This window comes from Pteronotus mesoamericanus, unplaced genomic scaffold (genome assembly GCF_021234165.1).
Source record: "Pteronotus mesoamericanus isolate MK-2021 breed Mesoamerican mustached bat unplaced genomic scaffold, CSHL_Meso_final contig_263, whole genome shotgun sequence".
Taxonomy (NCBI): domain Eukaryota; kingdom Metazoa; phylum Chordata; class Mammalia; order Chiroptera; family Mormoopidae; genus Pteronotus; species Pteronotus mesoamericanus.
Genome location: NW_026555112.1, coordinates 10,221,344 through 10,228,569, shown reverse-complemented (window position 1 = coordinate 10,228,569; position 7,226 = coordinate 10,221,344). Strand labels below are relative to the sequence as shown.

The 7,226-nt window shown below is 41.1% G+C and overlaps 2 non-coding genes across 2 annotated transcripts; both read left to right on the top strand.

The window, feature by feature from the left end:
- The first annotated feature begins 5,690 nt into the window (after positions 1 to 5,690).
- TRNAD-GUC (transfer RNA aspartic acid (anticodon GUC)) lies at positions 5,691 to 5,762 on the top strand. Its single transcript has one exon. It is a non-coding gene; the product is annotated as a tRNA-Asp (tRNA).
- Positions 5,763 to 6,393: 631 nt separating this feature from the next.
- Positions 6,394 to 6,465, top strand: TRNAW-CCA (transfer RNA tryptophan (anticodon CCA)). The gene has a single exon. It is a non-coding gene; the product is annotated as a tRNA-Trp (tRNA).
- Positions 6,466 to 7,226: the final 761 nt, after the last annotated feature.

The window sequence follows — 7,226 nt, the reverse complement described above, 5'->3', positions numbered from 1 at the left end:
GCACAGTTACTGACACAGCTGGTGGTCAGCAAGACATTTTAAAAAGTCAAAAACAGGAAGGTCACTGACTTTGAAGCTTGGAGAGGAAGCTGAGCGGAGCCCAGAGGCAGATAGCCACAGGGGAGGTGATGCCGAGATCTGGTGCCGTGGACCTCCACTGGGCACCTAGTGGTTGAGCCTGCAGTCCCTCGCATTACTGCAACAAATAAAGGGAAGGAAGGGTGGGGAGATTCTCAACCCTGAGAACAGCAGAGGAATCACTGACGCTCTCTGAGCCTCAGTTTCCTTAGCTGTATGATGAAAGAGTCTGAAACTTCTTTAAGGTTCCTGCCAGCTGCTCAAAGTCTGTGATTTTTCACTACCCGCAACTGCGCATTATAATGAACGGTGAAGACATTTCCTGCTTCCTGCAATGTTATCCCACATGCAGCAGCACTTTTACTTGGTATTTCCAAATCTTCACATACTCTTTCACAAGCTCTGAGCCTTTATTAGTGCTTCCCTCTCCTAAAAGTGCTGGAGAACATTTCCCCCTCCTCTATCAAAGCTCGTCATCTTTTGAAGGCCCAGATGAAACACAGGTATTTTTCAACCACCCCCAGCAGAGCTAGACCTTCCTTCTCTGCAGTCCAATAGTATTGTGCACATATTTCCATCAACTTCTACTTGTGTGACCTTAACCTTCCTGTGTGTCAGTTTCATCATCTGTAAATCAAGCGAAATTACATTATACCAACTCTTAGAATTGTAATGCGGATTCAATGGTTAATGTACGTAGTACGCTCTCGGTAAGCATGGTCTATATCTTCACCATAGCACTTGACAAACTGCATTAAAATGATCAGTTAAAGGGCCCACCTCCCCCGTGAAATCAGTTCTTTGAGGGCAGGAATTGAGTCTTCCTCATATCTTTGTCCCAGACACCTAGCTCCATACCTGGTACAATGAATAAATCAAAAAGGATTTTGGGTTTTTTGTTTTATTTTGTTTTAATGAGAAGAAAAAGAGTAAAGTGCTGATTTAAGTGGAAGGGGATGGACTTTTGCCTCTCCATTTTAACTTTGTGTTAGTATTTAAATAAATTAAAATAGGAAATAGTGAAATATGAGCACCCTCAATAGATTATTTTCCCCTTAATAATCCGAACATGTACCCATCTAGGTCTGTCTTCCAGACACAAATGATAAACATTCACCTTTTAATTTTAATGTTTATGGAGGTTTAGTTCCCATATTTGCATGGGGAGTTTTGCATTTTAATAAACATAACTAATGTTTCTGTGAATGAATGATTATAGAATCCAAAACTGCCCAAGAACAATTTAGGCTTTTCTTTAATTAGGGAGCATGAGAGGAGGAAATAAGGAAGGTTGTATAACGAGCTGGCCCAAGTTCATGTTTAGATTATGTTCAGAGATTGGGTTGAGGAAGTGAGACTAATAGAGAAAAAAAGGAAGAAACACAAGAAATAGGGTCATGTATACTCTAATTTAAAAAAAGTTCTTTAAGAGAGTGAAAAAACAAGACACAGTTTGGAAAAACATATATCTCCCAAGATATCTATGTGTTGCTATACTGCAAGATACATATCAGATATGGTTTAGAACACACATCTGATTTTTTAAAAGACTAGTAATTAGAATATAGAAATAACTTTCAAAAAATAATAAGAGAACAACTCAATTTTAAAATGGGCAAAATATCGGGATGCTTAAATAAATCCGTGAAAAGATGCTCAATATCATTAACCACTAGGGAAAGGCACATTAAAACCACAGTAGGATCCCACTGTACATCTATTAAAATGGCTTGAATTTAAAAAAAAAATGTACAGCACAATACCAAGTGCTAGAAAAGATGTGGAACAACCAGAACTGTCATGAACTATTGATGAGAATGCAAAATGTTACAGCCACTTAGGAACAGTATGGCAGTTTTTTATAAAGGTAGATATACACTTACCCTAACACCCAGCAGTTCGACTCCTAGGCACTGACCCAAGAGAAATGAAAATAGATGTCCACACAAAAATCTGTACACTAATGTTTATTTTATATATATACTAGAAATAACCCAAATGTCCATCAGCTACTGAATATCCATTCCTACAACATCCATACAACAAAATACTAATCAACAATTTAAAAGAAAAAAAAAACTAGCGATACATACAATAACATGGATGACTCTCAAAAGCATTAGGCTAATTGAAAGAAGCCATATTCTAAAGGCCACTAAAGGCTACACACTGTACAGTTCCATTATTATGATATTGTGGACATGGGAATCAGCTCTGTGGTTGCCAGGGGCTGGAGGGCAGGGATGGACTGCAAAAGGGTATAAGGAAACATCACGATGAAAGTGATGGGGTGATGGAAGTAGTCTAGAATGATCAAAATTCATATAACGGTATGCTTTAAAAAAAGTGAGTTTTACTAAAAATAAATTACAACTCAATAAATCCTAAAATAATAAATAAATAATAATGAACAAGAGGCCAAAAAAAAATTCTTAACATAGCCTGAGAGACCCCCACTGGCCTGTCAGCCTCCTGCCTCCCATCATGCTCCTCTCTCTAACCAAACCACTTCAGTTTTCTTTCCACCCCTCTACTCACCATGATTCTTCAGTTCCTGTAACCTTTATACATCCAGTTCCATCCCAGAAAGCTCTTTCCTCATCTTCCTAGTAACTGTTAGAGTTGTCATTTTACTTTTCTGTTGTCCTTCGATTAGTGAATGAAAGCTCCTTGAGATCACGTTCTGTGTTTGCTCATCACTGGATCTGCAGCTCCCAGCACTATATTTAGCCAATACAATAAGTACTCAGCCATTACAATCAACAGCTTACTCAGCGTCTTAACCTTAACACATCCAAATCGGACAGGCTGCTCATCCCCGGGAATACTGCTCTGCACGCAGAGCTGCCCCGCTGCACCACTCCAAGGACTGCCTGCCACAGAGCACCTCTGTGAACGGTGCCCTGCGTCCTCCCCCGTTGTGCCCTTCACAGGGACTATCAGTTTGGATGGTGTCCTCTGAAATTGTGCATTATTCTTCTCTATGTCAGTTGATGGCAACTCTATCCCTCCAGTGACTCAGGTCAAAATTTTTAGAAGCATTTTTGATTCCTCTTTTACTCTCACACCTCACATTCACTCTATCGGAAAATTTTATTAGTTCTACCTTCAGAATATATCATCAGCACCTCTCACATTCTCCACCATTCCCGCATTAGCCTAAACCACCATCGTCTCCCGTGCAGATTATTGCAGTAGGCCCCTTTGGTCTGCCCGTTTCTGTTCTTGCCCCCTATATTTTACTTTGAACCAAGCAGCCAAAAAATGATTCAAAATATAAATCATGTCATGTCACTTCTTTATTCAAAACCCTATAGTAACTCCTTATTTCCCCTCAGAATAAAAGCCAAAATCTTAATACTATCTAAGGTCCTATGGGCCTCACAGATGGCTGTTTAACTACATCCCTTACTTCCTTCAAGTCTGTACAAATGTTACTCTCTTAAAATGTGTCCTACTTTCACCATTTTATTTAACTTGCCACTCTCCAAACCCCCTTGCCATGCTATTTTTTCTGTTTCCACTCTGTCACCATCTAACACATTTATTTATTATATACATTATTTATTTTCTATCCTCATTCTGTTAGACTATAAGCTACATAAGGACATTTATCCATTAAAACCTCCTACACATCCAAAACAATAGCTAGCATATTGTATGTCCCATAGTGAGTGAATAACTACAGTGCTTGCTGTATATTAGAGATTAGTTAATAATACAGAAACAGGTGTTGACATTAGTAATAAAGGGTTTTTTTTTCCTCCATAGCACATATTTACTTGTTGATATATACCCATATGTATGTGGCTTGAGTGATACCTTGTCTCTCACCACTTCTGACCTGTACGACTCTACAAAAGATTCTCTTACTCCACCTATAAAATAGGAATAAAATATTTGTCCTATCGACCTCAAAGGGCTGTTGAGAAAATGAATATGAATGGTTTTGAAAGCTGTGATAAGCTGTACAAACAGTTACCTAGGCAGAGCAAGATTTGAAACTTTCAACGTCAGTTGCCATCATGCTATTTACTTCCAAAGAGTTTTGTGCTTTCTGTACTGCCAGTCAGATTTTAACCTTTACTTTCTCCCAGTGCTGACAGTGAGGAATCTCTCAGCTCCCTTACCCTGTTCAGGTTAATCACTCTCTTCACCTTTCCATTTTAGGAAGATGGAGAGCAGGTGCTGAGTTCCCCGCTGACTCAGGCCTCTTATCCATTTTCTTAGGGAGGAAGAAAGAAGAGCGGTCACAAAACATGTAGGAACACGGACATAGCTTTACCAGAGGTTAGGTCGAAACGACGGTGTCTCTTCTGAAGGAACAAAGATTAAGCCTATGCTGCTTCTGCCAGAGCGAGAAACTGCGCGGGCGGGGCGGGGCGGGGCGGGGTGGGGGTGGGTAGGAGCACCCCAGGCACCCGGGCAGTTCGGGAGACCTGGGTGGCCTCTGCCCTGGGGCTTTGACACATGGGAAACCTGCGAGTCCCCGCAAGTCGCTTCAATCTTACCAGGAAAAGGACATCAGCACAGTTATTGGGGCGCCCTGGGGAACTCACAAGTTACAGGAGGCTCGGAAGTCGAAGGAGGCTCTGAGACACTGAGTTTTATTGAGGCTTTGGTATATTTAAGAGTGAAAAATACGGCAAAGCAGATTTCAAAAATTGCTCTATTTTAATGTCTGCACTAAACAACCTCATTCATTTGATGGAAAATACCGTGTAACCTATGATCTACAAAAGTATATTAATTCATAGTACAGTACAAGGGATGAATTGCTTAGGACACATGTTTTTCTATAATGAAGTTTCGGTCACTTCACTTTGACTCTGAATTCGCTTATTTAGAGGCAACGTCAGAAAGTGTATATGTGTGTGAGGCCCTCTTGGTCCCTGCTTGATACTGTTTATGAAAAGCCTCAAGGGGATACAAACTATTCTATTAGTGCACTTTCCTAACCCTATGTGTAATCAATGGTATATTCTTGTTTTGAAGTATTTAAATATATTGTTATTTAACAATTTACGTATTTACTTGTCATTTTCAAGTAACTGTAGACACCTTCGGAAAAAGACCGTAATACAGGGAACATCGGCTAATAAAATTTTATTTGGCTTCAAATGCGTGAGCCCTTTTTTCTCACAAAAGCTTACAAATTGTTTGAAGAGTCCCTGGACTGTGGGATAACCCTGACTGCGCCGGACATCTGGCAACCATATGATCTACTTGAACTTCGACTTCAGAATAAAAATGTAAATTCGTGAAGGTAAAGCTCTGCTTCAAGTCACATACTCTTCCTTGGCCACTATTAAAACAAAAACCTCCAGCCAGAAGCCTAAAGTATCCGAACAACACAAAGAGCCCAGGAAACTATTTTCAACAATACACCACCGCTAAAATTGGAAGCGCATTTTGTTTCATTTATTCTAAACAATTTACTAACTCTTTTTCACCGAAGAATCCAAGGTACGAAGAGGGTAACTAGCAGAGCAGCCACCCAAGTGTCAGTTTTCGTACTTCCGGGTGGATTGAAGGAGATAAGCAGGAAGCGGGTGGGGGTGGGGAGCTTTCATTCTTTGAAAGAGACACTTAGGAGAAAACGAAGCAACAGCTCCTCGTTAGTATAGTGGTTAGTATCCCCGCCTGTCACGCGGGAGACCGGGGTTCAATTCCCCGACGGGGAGGTTGTCTGTTTTTACTAACATCCCTCCTTCCTAATTTAACTGCGCGACATTGCTGATAAATGTAGTACTGCCAATATTTTTTAACTGTGTCTTTCCAAAATAATGACTCTTAAGCATAATGCTCACCATGAAATAAATGTCTACACTAAGAACAAACGCTTTACATTGCTGGCAGAGGGAAAAGAGAGGGGGTAAGAAAACGCTCAGACGGGCCACTAGGCTCTCTTCCAGCCTCTGGCTGACAAAGGCCTGCGCGTGCGCAGTGGCGCCCCGCCAAATTCCAACTGGCGGGAGGTCACGAACTCAGGCGCAGAACCGGTGGGGGGAGGGGAAGGGAGAGGGCGGAGTCCCGCCCCTAACGGGGAGGGTAAAAACGGAAATCGCTTGCTGAAGAAAAGGACGGATTTCCTCACAACGCGGAGACTGGACTAAACGGATACCCTATTCTCTGGCCCAACGTAGGTAGAGGGCTAGCTGTTACGCAAATCTTGGAAGTAAAGATATCAGTCTTCACCTGTGACCTATACTTCACGGAGGGGCGAAAAGAAAAATGAAAAAATAGTAAGGGTATTAGGAAGAGACGCCATTGTTACCCGAGTCCTAAGAAACTGCGCAGGCCACAGCCCAGCAGGACCTCGTGGCGCAACGGTAGCGCGTCTGACTCCAGATCAGAAGGCTGCGTGTTCGAATCACGTCGGGGTCATAAGGCTTTTCTTTTTTATTCCTTATAAACGTCTGTGCCTTCCCGCCATTTTTTAAAATGTCTTTAATTTTAGAATTTAATATTCCTTGTGCAAACATCCTAGTAATCCTTAATCTGCAAAAAGACAAGGCTCAATTGGTGTATACAATGTAGTGTATAGCCTTAAGACGAATGTTTTTTGTACCGTTTCCCCTTGAATAGCAAGTTTTCTGTCATTTCATGTGCATGGTGTGTAGAAATAAGGGCTATTACTGTTGTGCATTAGTGGGCTTATCGGCCCACGGTGGCTTTTAACAGTAAATGCATAATCTACTGTGGAAGATGTTTGCAAAAATAGTTTTAGACCCGTTTGCCTTTTGGAAACAAGAACAACATATAATTTCTAACTGAGTATCATAACAGTTTACATATTTTAGTCCGTGTGCCAGGCACTGTAAGCAACCTTACAACATGTGATTAATATCCTGCTTGTAAAGGTGAAACTGTGGCACACAGAGGAATAGTGACCTACCCAAGGGTCACCCAAGATTACAACTCAGGTGACTGACTCCAGATCCCCCTTTACTAAATGTTTTATAATAAAAGTGGAAATTACTTGAAAGAACGTGCCAGAAGCCCTTGTATTTCAATGATACACTATGTCATGCGAGTGCTGACACATCACATAACCACTTTCAACTCCTTTAATAGCATAAAGCAAAGCTTACTCATTCACTTTTGTAAGCTTCAGAACTCTTCGTGCTACATAGTTCCTTACAGGT